Source organism: Sturnira hondurensis, unplaced genomic scaffold, assembly GCF_014824575.4.
Source record: "Sturnira hondurensis isolate 20B ecotype Veracruz unplaced genomic scaffold, ASM1482457v3 Scaffold0002039, whole genome shotgun sequence".
NCBI lineage: Eukaryota > Metazoa > Chordata > Mammalia > Chiroptera > Phyllostomidae > Sturnira > Sturnira hondurensis.
The window spans coordinates 5,812,559-5,828,357 of record NW_028074670.1 but is presented as its reverse complement, the minus strand read 5'-3'; the positions used below and the strand labels follow the sequence as shown (position 1 = coordinate 5,828,357).

At 36.7% G+C, this 15,799-nt stretch overlaps 2 pseudogenes; one reads left to right on the top strand and one right to left on the bottom strand.

The window, feature by feature from the left end:
- Nucleotides 1-8,742, top strand: part of LOC118982661 (THO complex subunit 1-like) — an 89,336-nt pseudogene extending 80,594 nt beyond the window's left edge.
- On the bottom strand, nt 6,320-7,632 carry LOC118982527 (keratin, type I cytoskeletal 18-like; annotated as a pseudogene).
- Nucleotides 8,743-15,799: the final 7,057 nt, after the last annotated feature.

Below are 15,799 nucleotides of genomic sequence, written 5' to 3'. Positions count from 1 at the left end.
CTGATATTTCCTTCACTCAGGGTCCTATTAGCTGCCTTGTCAGTTAATCTGAGACAACAAGTGAATACTGAGGGCTAACCCTTTTTTTGGTCATCTGGTTATCGGAACACAGAAAGCAAAAACCATAACAGCAGAGTGTATTGATATTGTCCTGGGAGGCAAAGCTAGACAGCTGGGGGCCAACATTAGGTATCATAAATTTTAGGGATGATATTAAAAAGCAGTTGAGACGTCATCAAGATGTTGATACAAGTTGTTCCCACTTCAGTTTCCTTCACAAGACCAACTAGCAATGAACTATTCATAGAAAAAAACCATTATGAAAATCCCAGTAGCCAGGAGTAAGTGAAGCAAACCACTGGGCCATAGAGATCATAAAGGACCACATGAGAGGATAAGAGGGGTGGCTACACTCTGACCACATTACCCCTGCCCTGCACCAGCACAGTGCCATACTAGGAGGGCACCCTTGGGTCTGTAGGTTTTCCAGTGGGTGAAAAGAAGCCCCCAATGAACCTCTATCTCCCACAGAAATGTAGAGTGCTTCCCAATAGGCCCACTTGGGTCCTTCTCACAGGGATCATTGGAGAAATCTGAGGGCTTGACAACTGAGAATCAAATAGAGACCAAGAAGGCAGGTGGGGCATATGAAAACTAGCTCTCAGGTCTTGGGAGACCTCATTCCTCATCTCAACTATAATGTCTCAGTGGAAATCCTAGCCAATGTCTCTGCCCATCTACAGAGTTGAATTTGTGTTCCTACTGACTGGGGAGTTCAGAGGGTGGCTTGGCCTGTTCCACATCATGAACCATCATGTTTTGCCAAGCATGAAGCTTATTCTATGGCTTCAATGACCCAGAAAAATAAAATTAACCCCCCATAAACTGTTGAATATAGCCTCTAGTCTTGCCCAACCAGGAAGCCTAAGTATAGAACCAAGGAGCTATCTGGCTCATCTTTCAACCTTGCTTACAGTGGTTGCAAGTAGAGAGCCCAGACAGGAGTTCTGCCCATCTTAGAGCTGAGCTGGGAATCCTCTCTGGCCAAGGAGTTTGGTGGGTAGTGCTGCCTTATTCAGGTCCCCTGCTAGCAAGCCACACCAGTCGTGAACAGGTTCTATAGCTCTGTCTGGGAAGGGAAGAAAATATGAAGCTCCACCCAACTGCTTAGTATTGCCTACAGTCCACCAACCAGAAAGCCTAACCAGAAAAAACAGATCGCCCTGGGTCCCATCCCATATAGCCCTGCTTGGAAAGGAATTCAAACCAACAGTTCTGCCTAACTGGTATAGCCTCTGACCCACCATACCCAGGGAGCCTTAACAGTGACACTGAGAAGCCCCAGCATACAGCCACCAGTCTTGTCCAGCTATGGAACCCAACCTACAACACTGTCAACAGCAAAGCTCAGCCTACAACTTTACCTGGTTGCTAAATGTAGACTGCAGCCTCCCCCACACAGGGAGCCAAATCAATAATTCAGTCTAATCACAAAGCATAGCCTGCAGTCTCACCTAATAAGGGAGCCTGGACAGGGAGCCCCACTCAACCAAAGGGTATAATCTATAGACCCACCAAACTGTGTGATACAGCTGGAGGCTCATCCTAACCAAAGAGCCAGACAAGCAGCCTTGCCCAACAGTGCAGCCAGCAACTAACTTAATAGTGAAGCTCAACCTGCAACCTGCCTGACTCTGGGAGACTCTCTGATGTCCCTGCCTTATGAAAGGGCAACAGCAGCAGTATATACGTACTTAAGAGCATACACAACATTTTCTAGGCTAGATCATATATAGAGCCACAAAATATTTTTCTGCAGATTCAAACACAATGAAATGAAATAGAAATCAGTGACAGAAGGAAAGCTGGAAAATTCATAGATACATGTAATTAAACAACCAATGAAACAAATTAAATAATAAAATAAATTAAAAGGGAAATTTTTGAAAGTATCTTGAGAAAAACAAAGATGGAAAAACAAAATACAAATGTTATAGAATGCATCAAACGTAATCCTAACAGGGAAGTTTATAGTAATAAATACATATACAAAGAATAAAAGGACCTCAAATTGACAACCTAGCTTTATACCTCAAAAGACTAAAATAAGAACAAACTAAGCTCAAATTTAGGAACAGAAATAAAGCGATAAAGCTTATAGCCCAATTACATAAAATAGAGACTAGGAAAATATCAGCAGAGATTAACAAAAGCAAGAATTGGTTCTTTGAAAAGAATAGGAAATTGATATAATTTTAGCAAGACTAAGCAGGAAAAGAAGAAAGAGACAACCCAAATAAAAATTTTGTGTGAGAAACGAGATGTATCTGATACCAAAGGAATACAAAGGATCATAAGAGACTATTCTCAAACTTTTACAAACAAATTTGAAGAGAAGAGTCTTAATTCAATTTACAAGACCATCATCACCCCGATACTAAAGCTAAATACAGACATGCCAAGGAAAGTGAACCAGAGGTCTACATTCCTGATGAATATAGATATAAAATACTAGCCAACTGAATTCAACAGCACACTAAAAGTATCACACACAATGAAGTGGGATTAAGTTAAGTTAAGTGGGATTTACCACTGAGATTCAAGGATTGTTCAATTTATACATTTATAAAAAAATTTTAAATATGATAATTTCAGTAGATGCAAAACAGTGTATGGAAAATTCAACATCCATTCATGATAAAATCTTTAATGACTTGTGTATAGAGGATCACGCCTCAAAACAATAAAGGTGATACATAAAAAGCACAGAGAGTATCATATTCAATAGTGAGTGTTTGAAACTTTTTCTCTTAGATCAGGAGCCAATCAAATGTGCCCAATGTGGCAACTCCTATTCTCCATATAATTGGAAGTTCTAGCCAGAGTAATTACACAAGAATAATAATTATAAGGCATTTAACTTAGAAAGGAATAAATAAAATTGTCTCTATTTGCAGAAGACATAATCTTGTATGGAAAATCCTAATGACTCCACCAAAATAGTGTTAGAACTAATTAAATTATTTGGTAAAGTTGCATTATACAAAATTAATATGCAAAATAAGTTATGGTTCTATAAAATAATAACAACTACCAGAAGAAGTCATAAATAAATATTGAGTTTTATTAAAAGAAATTTTCCAAATTTCTTGAAGTCTTTTTTTTTCTCTTTTTCTTTTTTTATTGTTCAAGTATAGTTGTCTCCATTTCCCGCCCCACTCCCTCCACCTCGGCCATCCCCACCTCCCACCCTCAATCCTATTCTGTACAAAAGGACCTATCTCACTAGGTCCCTTTTGTAATGTTTTTTAATGATGATTTTTTGCAATGTTTTTTTATAATGATCAAATAATTGAATGCTTTTCAAAGTAAACCAACCATAAACTTTGAAGTAAATGGAATTTTGTCATAATGTTATAATTTTATCATAATGTCATAATTTTATCCTTTTCAAGTATTATGTTAAATTTTTATAGTGATTGCATATGTATTTACAGGAGCAATCAATATATAAGTTTTATTTCTCAGAATCACATTGGTTTTTGGAACATGAAATTCCATGCCTCATTGGGGAACTGGACATTTCTCTTTTTTCCCTATTAAAAAGTTGGTATAAGAATGTATTCCTTAAATTTTTGGTAGAATTCATTGATTTATGTGGTCCTAGAGTGCTCAGTGTAAAAAATTTAATTATGAATTTAATTACTTTAATTCTAAACATATAGAATGTCTATTTCTTCTTGTGTTAGTTTTCTTCGTTTGTGCTTTTTCTAAGTTTACAAATTTATTATATCTGAAAAGATTCAAAATATGAGACAAAAACAAATAGAACAGCAAAAACATAGATACAAATCCACTATTACAGTTAGATAATTCAATCTTCTTCTTTCAATAACTGATAGATCAAGAAAGCAAAATATCAGTGAGAGTGTAGTTGACTTGAACAAGATCAATCAACTTAATTTAGTTGCTGCTTATGAAATACTGCATTCAGCAACAGCAAAATACAAATTCTCAAGCTTACTTAGAGCATTTACAAAGACCACATTCTAGGCCATAAAAATACTTAAGTAAATTTAAAAGCATAGAAATAATACAAAATACACCCTCAAACCATAAAGAAATTAAACTAGATATGATAACAGGAAGATAACTGGAGATATGCAAAATTTTTAGAGATTAAACAACACAGTTGTGAATAACAAATAAGCCAAAAAGAAACATCAACTAAAATTTAAAACAAAATTTAAATGAAATGGGTATAAAAATACAACTAATCAAATTTGCAGAATACAACAAATTCTGCACTTAGAAGGAAATGAGTATCACTGAATGCATATATTAATGCATATATGCATATTGCCTATTTTCAACAATGATTTCAAGAAAATAGAAGCAGAGATAACACTTCACAATCTATTCTGAGGCCAGCATTAACACATAATTCAGATAAAAACCATACAAGAAAGTAAAACTATGGACACTATCTCTGATGAACACAAATGTAAATACTTCCAACACAATGTTAGTTAGTCAGATCCAAAAAGATATTAAAAATTGTCTATCACAGCCATGTTGGACTTATGTCATGGACGTAGTCTGTTTCAACTTGTGAACATCAATCAATTAATAGTCTACATTTAACAAGCTAAAAAAAATCATGATTATACTCATCTGATACAGACTTGACAAATGCCAACACACTTCATGCTTATAAACATTCAGCAAACTACAAATAAAGGGAACTTTCTCAACTTGATAAAGAACATCTAACATATGTACATTAATATAATCATTAATAATAAGAAACTGAAGTCTTTTCCCCAGATATTGGGAACAGTTTGACTGGAGAGTATATCCCCTCTCACCACTGCTAATTTCTTATAGAAATTTCTAACTAGTATAATAAGTCAATAAAAAGAAAAAATATATTTGTTAAGAATAAATAAAACTACCTTTAATGGCAAAAAACATGGTTATCTATGTAAAAAAAATGACGAAGAAAAAACCCTCCTGGAACTTACAATTGATTATAGCAAAGTTGCAGGATGCAAATTAATATTCAAATGTTAATTGCTTTTGTAGATACCAGCAATAAACAATTGCAATGTAAAATTAAAATATTATACCATTTAAATAACACCAAAAATGCCATTAAGAAATATTTAGGTGTAAAGCTAATGAAGCATATATAGGGTATAATGCAGAAAACCATGAAACTAACAAAATAAATCAAAGATTCTCTAGAAAAGTGCAGAGATTTTACATGTTCATGGATTGGGATACTCAAAATTGATGCCATTTTTTCCCAACATGATCTATAGATTCAAAACGACACTAATAAAGAATTCTAGTGAGGGGCACCCTTAGCTGAGGAGTTTCTGACAATGGGACTCTTCAGTTCACCCTAAGTGTGATGGCAGTTTATGAAATCCACCAGAGAGGTTCTGAATGGCAAAAATATCAAGCCACTGTTGAATACTTTCAGACACTTACCTAGCAATAAAAATGAGAAAAAAGTCCCCTTTACCAAGCTTCCAAAGGGGTTCTAGAAGAAGAAATTATAAGTCATTCATCATGCAAAAACTCTTTAGCTATTATTTCTCTCTCTATTGGTGGTATAACTGAAGGCATTTGTACAACGTCTACATCCTTGCATCGTTGGAAGGTGCTCTGAATTGTCTTCCTCTGGATCAGTGTGACACAATATTCACTTTTGTGGGAAAAATCATTGCTACTTGGAAATCAAATACATTCTATTCTTCTGGAAAAAAAATATTTACTATGCATGTGCATTGATATCTTAAGATGATCAAAATCACAGAATACAGTGTTCTGTGGTTCAACTCTTTTTGGTTAGGCTTTTCCCTTTATCTAAGAAATCAGGTTTTAACTTACAGAGTCAGTTTAATATGGAATATGTCATTGTTTTTAATACAAATGAGCAGGAAAACACCTTGGGTTAGAAGCATACTGAAGGTAGAGAAGAAGGAATTGATATGAATTGATATTCACTTGAAGAAAGTGAAATAGGAGATGAGGAAGCACCAACAACTTGCTCCATTCTAATTAATTACTACCTATACTGAAAATTCTGGTCACTTCAGGATTACTTCAGGAATCCTGCAATGCTATGAGAAGAGCTCATGGGAAACTTTTCTCTAGTGTCCAGAAGTTCTAGCTGTTTTCAAAATTATAAATTGGATGACACTCAGGATTCAAGAAAAAAGATGGAAGAATTAAACCTGGAGGAGAACATGTATATTTTGCAATTTTTTTAACTCTGAACTTTTTATTGACTTCCTGTCCTGCCAAACATTCAAAGCCTCAAAACTTTGCTGTCGTTGACCTCAGACACTACTCTGCTGTCCACAATTCTGCCTGTCCTGGTCTTCTGGATGGTTTGTAAGGAGGTGCTCTTGTCCAGGGCATCAGCAAGATTGAAGTCCTCCCCTTCTTGCAGTAGGCTGGGGTAGGTGGCAATCTCAGCCTCCAGCTTGTGCTTGATGTTCAGCAGGGCCTCATACTCCTGGGCCTGGTACTTCCCCTCTGCTTGAGTCTGGGCCAGTTCTGACCCCAGGTGCAGGAAGATCCCATTGAGTTGTTCTATCTGCATAGTGTAGTGCATCTCTACCTCCCTCAGGCTGTTATCCAAACTGACCTACAGATTCCTCACTGAGTCCATGTCAGTCTCCAATGACTGGACTGTACATCTCAGCTCCAATAGTGTCATCTCAGCATTGCCTATCTCAGCAGTCTGCGAGGTGACCAATATGGTGCTTTCTTCAATCTGATGGGACCAATATTTGTCTAGCTCCTCTCTTCTTCCAAGCCAGCTTATCATACTGAACCCAGAGGTCTGCTAGGATTTGCTGAAGTCCTGAGATTTGGGGGCACCCAACTCCAAGGTCAATCCAGAACTAGCAATCTGGTTTTGTAGACCATTTACTTCTTCTTGGTCCTTCATGAAAAGCAGCTCCTCCCTGAGAGCTTTGATCTCTATCTCCAGCTGCAGCCAGGTGATATTGTTGTCATCAATGACCTTCTGAAGCCCATCGATGTCATTCTCCACAGACCGGTGCATAGCCAACTCGATCTCATACTTGACTCTGAAGTTATCAGCAGCAAGGAGGGCATTGTCAATCCGCAGATCGATGTGGGCATTGTCCACAGAATTTGCAAAGATCTGATCCCTCAGGTCCTCAATGGTTTTGAAATAATGCCACCAGTCTCTGACCTGGAGTCCCTTCTTCTTTAGGTGTTCCTGGATTTTGAACTCCAGTCTCTAATTATCAGCCTCCAGGCTTCTCACCCTCTCCAAGTATGAGGCCAGGCAGTCATTCAGGCATTGCACAGTCTCCTTCTCACTCTGGATGTCCCCTGTGCCCACCAGATCCTGCCTCCTGCCATTCCTGCAGCCAGGGCCTAGGATCCCCAGCTGCCCCACACACTCGTGGAGTGGAACACTGAGATCCAGGAGTCCAAGCCCCCTGCATAGACTCTGGCCATGCTGTTGGCCAGTCTGACCCAGTAACTGGGTGACTGAACAGAGCCCAGGGTCGGGTAGCTTGTGGAGAACCTGGAGCATGTGCTGAAGTTCATGTTGTTCAGGGACGAAGGTGAGAAGCTGAGACTCAGTATGGAGGTGCTATATTTTGCAAAATTTATCAAGCAAAAAGTTGATGCATTTACAATTGTATGACAGCAATTTTGTTATTATAGTATTTCATCTTATTTCAATATCTGGAGGGACAGGTTAAATTCAAAAGCTCAAACTATGTTTTGACTAAAGAGCAACCAGTCTGCATTACAGATACTACAAAATTAGTTTACCAGTTACTATCTAAAAATCCACCTGATGTAGAAAGATTTTTAAAGATGATGGAGCATATGGTAAACACTAAAGAAGCCTGGAACTCATGGAAAAATAAAGGCTTCCCAGGTTTTATAAAAGAAAAAATATCAGACACCAAGCCAATGAGAGTAGTACAGAAGAGAATAGCACCAGGGGACTTCTAGGTAAAGGACATAACAGAAAGATTCTGGTGGAAAATAAGGAGTTAACAAGGCTATGGTATCTCTGTCTTGATAATATGGAAGCCTGTATATCAGAGATGAGAAAAGATCTGGCAACTTTGGAGGAATTCTTTGAAGAAGCCATTGAACATGCAGACATTGAAAACATGGTTGGAAATGAATATAAGGTTGTGAACAACTCAGATTGTGGTTGGAGAGCCCTGAGACTATTAGCAGAGAGAGACTATTACCTAATTTCTTCTAGTCAACCAACCAGCAGCTTAAAAGTTTGCAGAATATCTTGAAAATATGGTAATAAAGCATGCCAGGAATTACCACCCACCTCCTTCTGAAGAACTAAAAACAAGTGAGCTTGGAGATGAAGAAGATAATGATGCTTTACTGAATGAAAATAAAGTCCTGATGTTTGGTGAGACAAACCTGTAACATAAACAAGTTGAGATATTTATTAATACCAACAGATTGTGTGAACAATGGAAATACTTGCTCTCTACTCAGAAATGAACATATTAGACAGATTGAGTGTGACAGCAAAGATGTGAAGATTAGCACTAGCAGCTACTTGTTGCCTGGCAAGATCAATAGTACATGAATGCCTGAGAATTTTATTACAATGTACTGAATAAGTTTGGATGAAGTGACCTTGCAGAAAATCTAACTAATTACAGTGGTACAAATAGTGAGCTTATTATTTTTATTTATTAAAGCCATAATAAGATTTTGTTGCCAAGCAGCATTTGATAAGAGGTGCACTGGTTGTAATAAATAGTACACATTTTTAGAACAGTAAAAAAATTCTAGCAAGCTGTTTTGTCAATATCAATATACTGATTATCAAATACAGGGGTGGGCAAAAGTAGGTTTATGTTTGTAATACACATAAAAATAGAATAATCAATAAAGAATAATACAATAGTTAACTCTATGTTTTGTGTACTCACAACTGTAAACCTACTTTTTCTCACCCTTTATGTATAGCAAGGAAATGGACCGAGAATAGCCCACACAACACCGAAGAAGAATATCACTGGTGGAGAACTGACGCTATTTGACTTCAAGACTTCTTGATGTCCCAGGAATCAAGACTGAATGGAATTGGTGAATGGACAGGTGTATAAATCTGTGGACCATAATAGAAAACAACAGCTCTCCAAGTTAGCTCAAAATGTATCACAGGCTTAAATATAAGTATAAAACTATAGAACCTCTAGGAAAAACAGGAGAAAATCTGCATCACCTTATGTTTGGAGATAAGTTTAAAATGCAATGACAAAATAACTTATGAAATAAAAATTGATGTCAAAATATATTAAAACAAATTTCATTCTTCAGAAGATACTATTAAGACAATGAAAATATAAGCCATAACCTGGGAGAAAATATTGACAGAACACATACCTGATAAAATATTTTAATCTAAATATACACATACTCAAACCTCGATAATGACAAAACCAAAAATAAAAAATAAAAGAATGGGTTAAAGTTCTGAAGAGGCGCCTCTCCAAAGGAGCTACATGGCAAATAAGCTTATAAAAATGATGAATATCACTTGTCATTAGAGAAGTGCTAGTTAAAACAATGATATACCACTACACATTACAATGTTCAAATACACAAATTGATCATTTTAACTGCTGCAAAGGATATGGTGTCTCACTGAACTCTCTCTTTTTTGGTGTTGGTAGAATTGCTAAGTGATACACTCATTGCAGGCAATCATTTAGTAGTTTCTTTAGAAAATAAAATCTGTCTTACCATATGATATAGTAATCACGCATATATATAGTGTGACACACACATATATGTATACACATATATGTCATGCTATATGATATATAATGGCCACCAAAATGTGAATATTTATAACACCTTTATTGTTAAGTCCCAATTACTAGAAGTAACCAAAATATACTTTAATGGTTAATGGATGGTTCATCCTTTTATTGAAGTATTTATTACTTACAATAACAATAAGCTACCAAAAGATGTGAAAAAGGACAGATATCAATTGCATATTGATAAGTAATAGAAGCCAGTCTTGAAAAGTTATACATTATATGACTCAAGTATATGGCATTCTGGAAAAGGCAAAACTATATAAGAGGTTAACAAATCAGTGGTAGTCAGAGATTCAGCAGAGGTGAGCATTGGCAGGTTAAATACTGAAACACAGAACTTTGTATGGTGATGAAACTCTACTGGTTGATACCATAACAATAAATATAAGATATTAAACATTTGTCAAATCCTACAGAACTATACAGCACAGAGTAACCTTTGTATGTATACACATTTTGAAAAATTAAGAGGTCTGAGGACCCTACAATGTAATGCAGATATGACAGATGATTCTAAATATATTACAAATGTATGAAATACCACTAAAGGGTGATAGGAATAAGGTGCTGACTTAATCAACTTTGGAAATGAGTGGAACCTGAAACTAAAAACAAATGGAAATATACTTAAGCAATGTACTCCAATTGACAAAATTATTTTATACAAGGTATGAACTTACAATTCTGAAACCATTACATTTAATACCTGCATGAGGGGTTGAAAATTAAGTACATGAATGTCAGATGTCAGGAGCCGGGATCCTCCCTGTTGGAATGGGAGTTGGAATAGGCTGGGGATGAGGCTAGAATGATTAATGTGGTGTTAAATTTGGAGAGATTAGTATAAATTCATGATTTGTTTCATAGAGATACATATTATTATATAGAGAAGCGTTTAGATATTTATATATACGTGGGTTAATATATGCACATCATACACCTGCTTGATGCGTCAGCTGAAGAAGCTATACACAACAGCATGCCAATCATAATGAGCGTAGGTAACCTCTAGATCTTGATTTCTAATACAAGTGAACGTAAAGCCTGCTTGGAAAATAGCTGATTCTGGTGTTAATGCAGGAAATACATAGGACCCATCTGAAGCATTTTGTAGTGCCAGAAAGGAGGAGAGTGCTGAAAAGAAAAACAGCCCCACGTTGATAGGGGTATGTTAAAGGGACAGAAAAGCCAACTGAAAATGCTCCCAATAGCCAAAGTTAAAAAGGTGTGAGAAACAAAAATAAATGAAATAGTATTGGGTTATAAATTAAAATACAAAATAAATATACCTGATTCCATACTTGTATAGGTAAATGATCAGATACAGAAACAAATAAAGAGGAAGAGACAAATCTGGGCAGAAAAATTACAAGTAATATAAGTACTGTAGTTTCAAGGAAGGGAGCATGGTCCCCCTCCTTAGTATAGGTGTGCGTAGTGACTTCTTTCCAGTGCGTACACGGTAGAAGCACAGTATGGAAAAGGGGGGAAAGAGCAACTTTGCAATGGAAAAATGTGACAACTCTACCTCAGTCAAGTGATCAAGATTTACCACATTGACTGTATATACCCTTGATGTGCTGTGGCAGAAATGGCCCTTGATCTTTTCAGTCGTCTTCCCCAAATCCTATATCCCCCACTCTAATAAAAAAAGTCAAATTTCAACAGAGGAATATCCTACAAAATGCAGGATCTACGCTCCCTGAAACTTATTGGAAATACAATCTGAGAAACTGTGTCAGTGAAAAGGAGCCTGAGGATATGATACGACTAAATGTAATGTGCCCGGATGGATCCTGAAACAAACAAAAAAGGAGAGTAGGTAAAAACCAGTAAAACCTGAATTCTATGGCATAGTTAATAATAGTGTACCCATATTGGTTTGTTAATTATCACAACAATTGTAAGAAGTGTATTATACTACTTTAACATAAAGAAAGGAGGAAACTCAGTATGAAGTATACATGACCTATGTGAGAAAAAAGGATATGCTTACTAGGTGTAGGTATAGAAAGGCTCATACTAAGTAGAGAGTACTGAAACTTGTTCCTAACAACATACAATGCCTCAAATAGGCTACTTAAACTGTTTAAGACTTGCACTAGGACTGTTGGGATATGCAGGTTCAAACAGTCTTTGTAGAATTATTTCTAAGAATCTCCCCTGAAATGATACCATGTTTTAAAAGCAGATTTCTAAAAGTGGATCCTTACACCCATCTGTAAGGGAAATAACGGTTACACTTGTTAAATGACAAGGTACTTGTCCTTCCTACAGTTTTTTTTTAATCATACACTCCAGGGTTCTTTCCATTTTAAAATACTGGATAGCATCCAAGGCTGTACATTTGTCTACAGAGACTTAAAAATAGTGATGTCTGGGTCCTAATCCAAGAGATTTACATTTCATGGGTCTAGAGTGTGACTTGGACATTGGTTCTTTTAAACATTTCACAGATGAAGATAATGCACAGCTAAGGTTAAGAAGCACTTTTTAAAATAGCTCCCCAGGTGGTTTTATGCATATAAAATTTAACAACCATGGCTTTTAACTAATTTCTAAGATGCCTTTCCTGAACCAGGTGACCTTGACAAATCTGCTCCATCAGGGCTCTGATTTACAAATACCAAGTGACTTCTTGGATTTAAATAGCAAGGGTGGAATTCAAGCTACCTGATTTAGTAAAATGTATTCCCCTGTTCAGAGTCTGATTCAAATATATAGTTCATTTAGTCAAATTCTAGAAAATAATTATTTATACATCTCACTACACGCCTTTTGCAGCTCTCTCGCTGTCTTTAATTGACTCTGTCGGTCTGGCATTCACTCACATCATACCATCTACTGGTTTTCTGACCCTAGAATCATAACCTAGAGCCTGAATTCCAGTTAACTCTAGCTTTTTCCTTTTCTCTCTCTGTTTTTTATTTTAAAGTATTTTATTTATTTTTAGATTTTTTAGAGAGAGGAGAAGGGAAGGAGAAAGAATGGGAGAGAAACATCAATGTATAGTTACCTCTCATGTGTCCCCTACTACGGACCTGGCCTGCAACCCAGGCATGTGCCCTGGCTGGGAATCGAACCAGTGACCCTTTGCTTCACAGGCACAACTCAATCCACTGAGCTACACCAGCCAGGGCTTCTCTCTTCTGAAAATTGAATTTATTGAAGTGACATTGGTCAATACAATTACATAGGTTTCAAATGTGCAATTCTATAATGCATCACCTGTACACTGTACACTGTACTGTGTGTAAACCACCTGAAGTCAAATCACCTTCTATCATCATTTATCCTCCTTCATCCTCCTTTGCAGCTCCTCTTCCCTCTGGTAATCACCATATTGTGGTCTGTGTCTATGGTGGGTTTTATTTTTTTTATTTGTTTGGTTGTTTTTTTTTCTTGATCACTTTATTTTTTTCATGCAGCTCCCTAACCCCCATCCCTTGTGACAGCTGTCAGTCGTTATCTTGATCTGTGAGTCTGAGGGTAAGGGAGCTGGAGGGGAGGGGAGGGGAGGGGAGGGGGCTTATTTTTAGATTAGGGCATCTTTTGGGGGGAAGGAAATACCACAGATTTTTTAAAAATCATATGGAGTGTCTCTTGTTTCTATTGGGGAGGGGAGAAGGAGAGGGCCCACGTAACAAATTACCTCATTTGTGTTGACTACAAAATTTCAGACTGGTTGATTAAAAGTATGTTTCTGGGAGAGGCTGAAATAGCAATTAGGTCAGGTATTAAATGTAGATTTGACTTTAGCAGAGGTGACATCATTTGGATCTGTGGTATTCTCTGTAAAATACATTTTTGTATTTTTATTACATCGACTAATTTTTTTAGTAATGAGACCAAATATACAATAAACTTCTATTTACATAGTATTTTATAATGATGGGTCACTATTACAGGAATACGTTCTGAGACATGTGTTAGGTGATTTTGTCATTGAACATCACAGAATGCACTTAACCACACCTAGATGAGGTAGCCTACTATACACCTTGGCTGTATGATACAGCCTATTGCTCCTAGGCTACTAACCTATACAGCAAATTATTGGACCGAATATGGCAGGTAATTGTAACACAATGACAACAGTTGGTATATCCAAACATTACTAATTAGAGAAAAGGTACAGTAAAAACATGTAAAAGATTAAAAACGGTACACTTGTATAAGGCACTGACCAGGAGTAGAGCTTTCAGAACTGGGAGTTGCTCTGGGTGAGTCACTGAGTGGTGAGTGAAAGTGAAGACCTAGGACATTACTATACGCTACTTTGTAAACACCATACCCTTGGGCTACATTAAATTTATAAAAGTGTATTTTTCTTCAATAATAAATTAAACGTTGCTTACTGTATCATTTTAAACATTCTTATTTTTTAAACTTTAAAATTTGTTTTTAACTTTTCACTCTGCTGTGATTACATGTAGCCTACAACACAAATACCTTATAACAATCTTAAGGCCTGGCTGGTGTAACTCAGTGGTTTGAGCACAGGCCTGTGAACCAAAGGACCACAGTTCAATTCCCAGTCAGGGCACATGACTGGGTTGCAGGCCAGTTCTCAGCAGGGGACCCACAGGAAGCAACCATACATGGATATTTTTCTCCCTCTCTTTTTCCTTTCCCCTCTAAAGATAAATAAATAAAATCTTTTAAAAAATAAAACTTAACAATGTTAAGACAGCCATGACATCGGCAGGCACAGGGCTTTTTCGGGTCCATTGTAACCTGTGGAACTGCCATTGCATACACCGCTCATTGTCGATGGAAATGTTAGGTGATGCGTGACTGTGTTCTGCTTATCCATAATGCAATTCAACGTTAATATTTTGCCTAAGAATTTATGGTTATATTTCTGAGGAAATAGACTGTTTTCCTTTCCTCAGCTGCCATTTTCACAGTGATTTCTAGGGCACCCTGGTCACATAAAATTTGTTCTAAAGTAGATGCTTATTTGGTACCACTGAATAAATAATGGCAGACATTGAAATTTTCTCTTGTCTTTTCACTCTTTTATATATATTTTTAACTTTTTAATTTGTATTGACTTTATTGGGGTGACATTGGTTAATAAAATTATATAGGTTTAGAAGTACAATGCTATCATACATCATCTGTATATGGTATTATATGTTCATGACCCCAGGTCAAGTCTTTTTCCAACACTATTTATGCCCCCTTTACCCTCTTCCAGCTCCCTGTACCCCTATTGCCCTCTGGTAATCACCACACTGTTGTCTGTGTCTGAGTTGTTGTTGTTGTTGTTTGTTGTTGTTTTGCTTGATTCCTTCACCTTTTTCCCCCAGCCCATAAACCACCCTCCCTTCTGACATTGTCAGTTTGTTTTCTGTATCTATAAGTCTGTTTCAATTTTGTTTTTTTTGTTTATTTTGTTCATTAGATTTCACATATAAGTGAAACCATATGGTATTTGTCTTTCTCTGACTTGCTTATTGCACTTAGCATAATACTGTCCAGGTCCATCGATGCTGTTGTAAAAGGTAAAATTTTCTTCTTTATCATAACCAAGTTTTATTTTATTGTGTAAATGTGCCACAGCTCTTTTATTCACCCATATACTGATGGACACTTAATTTGCTTCCCAATGTTGGCTATTGTAAATAATGCTGCAGTGGACATAAGGGTGAATGTGTTTCTTCCAATTAGTGTTTTGGGTTTCTTCATATACATTCCTAGAGGTGAAATTCCTTGGCCATTAGGCAGTTCCATGATCAGTTTTTTTGAGGAAACTTCATTCTGCTCTCCACAGTGGCCACACCAATCTGCACTCCCACCAACAGTACAGGAGGGTTCACTTTTCTCCACATCCTCTTGTTTTATTGATGATAGGCATTAACACATGTGTGAGGTGATATCTTAGTTGCAGTTTTAATTTGTATTTCTCTGATGAT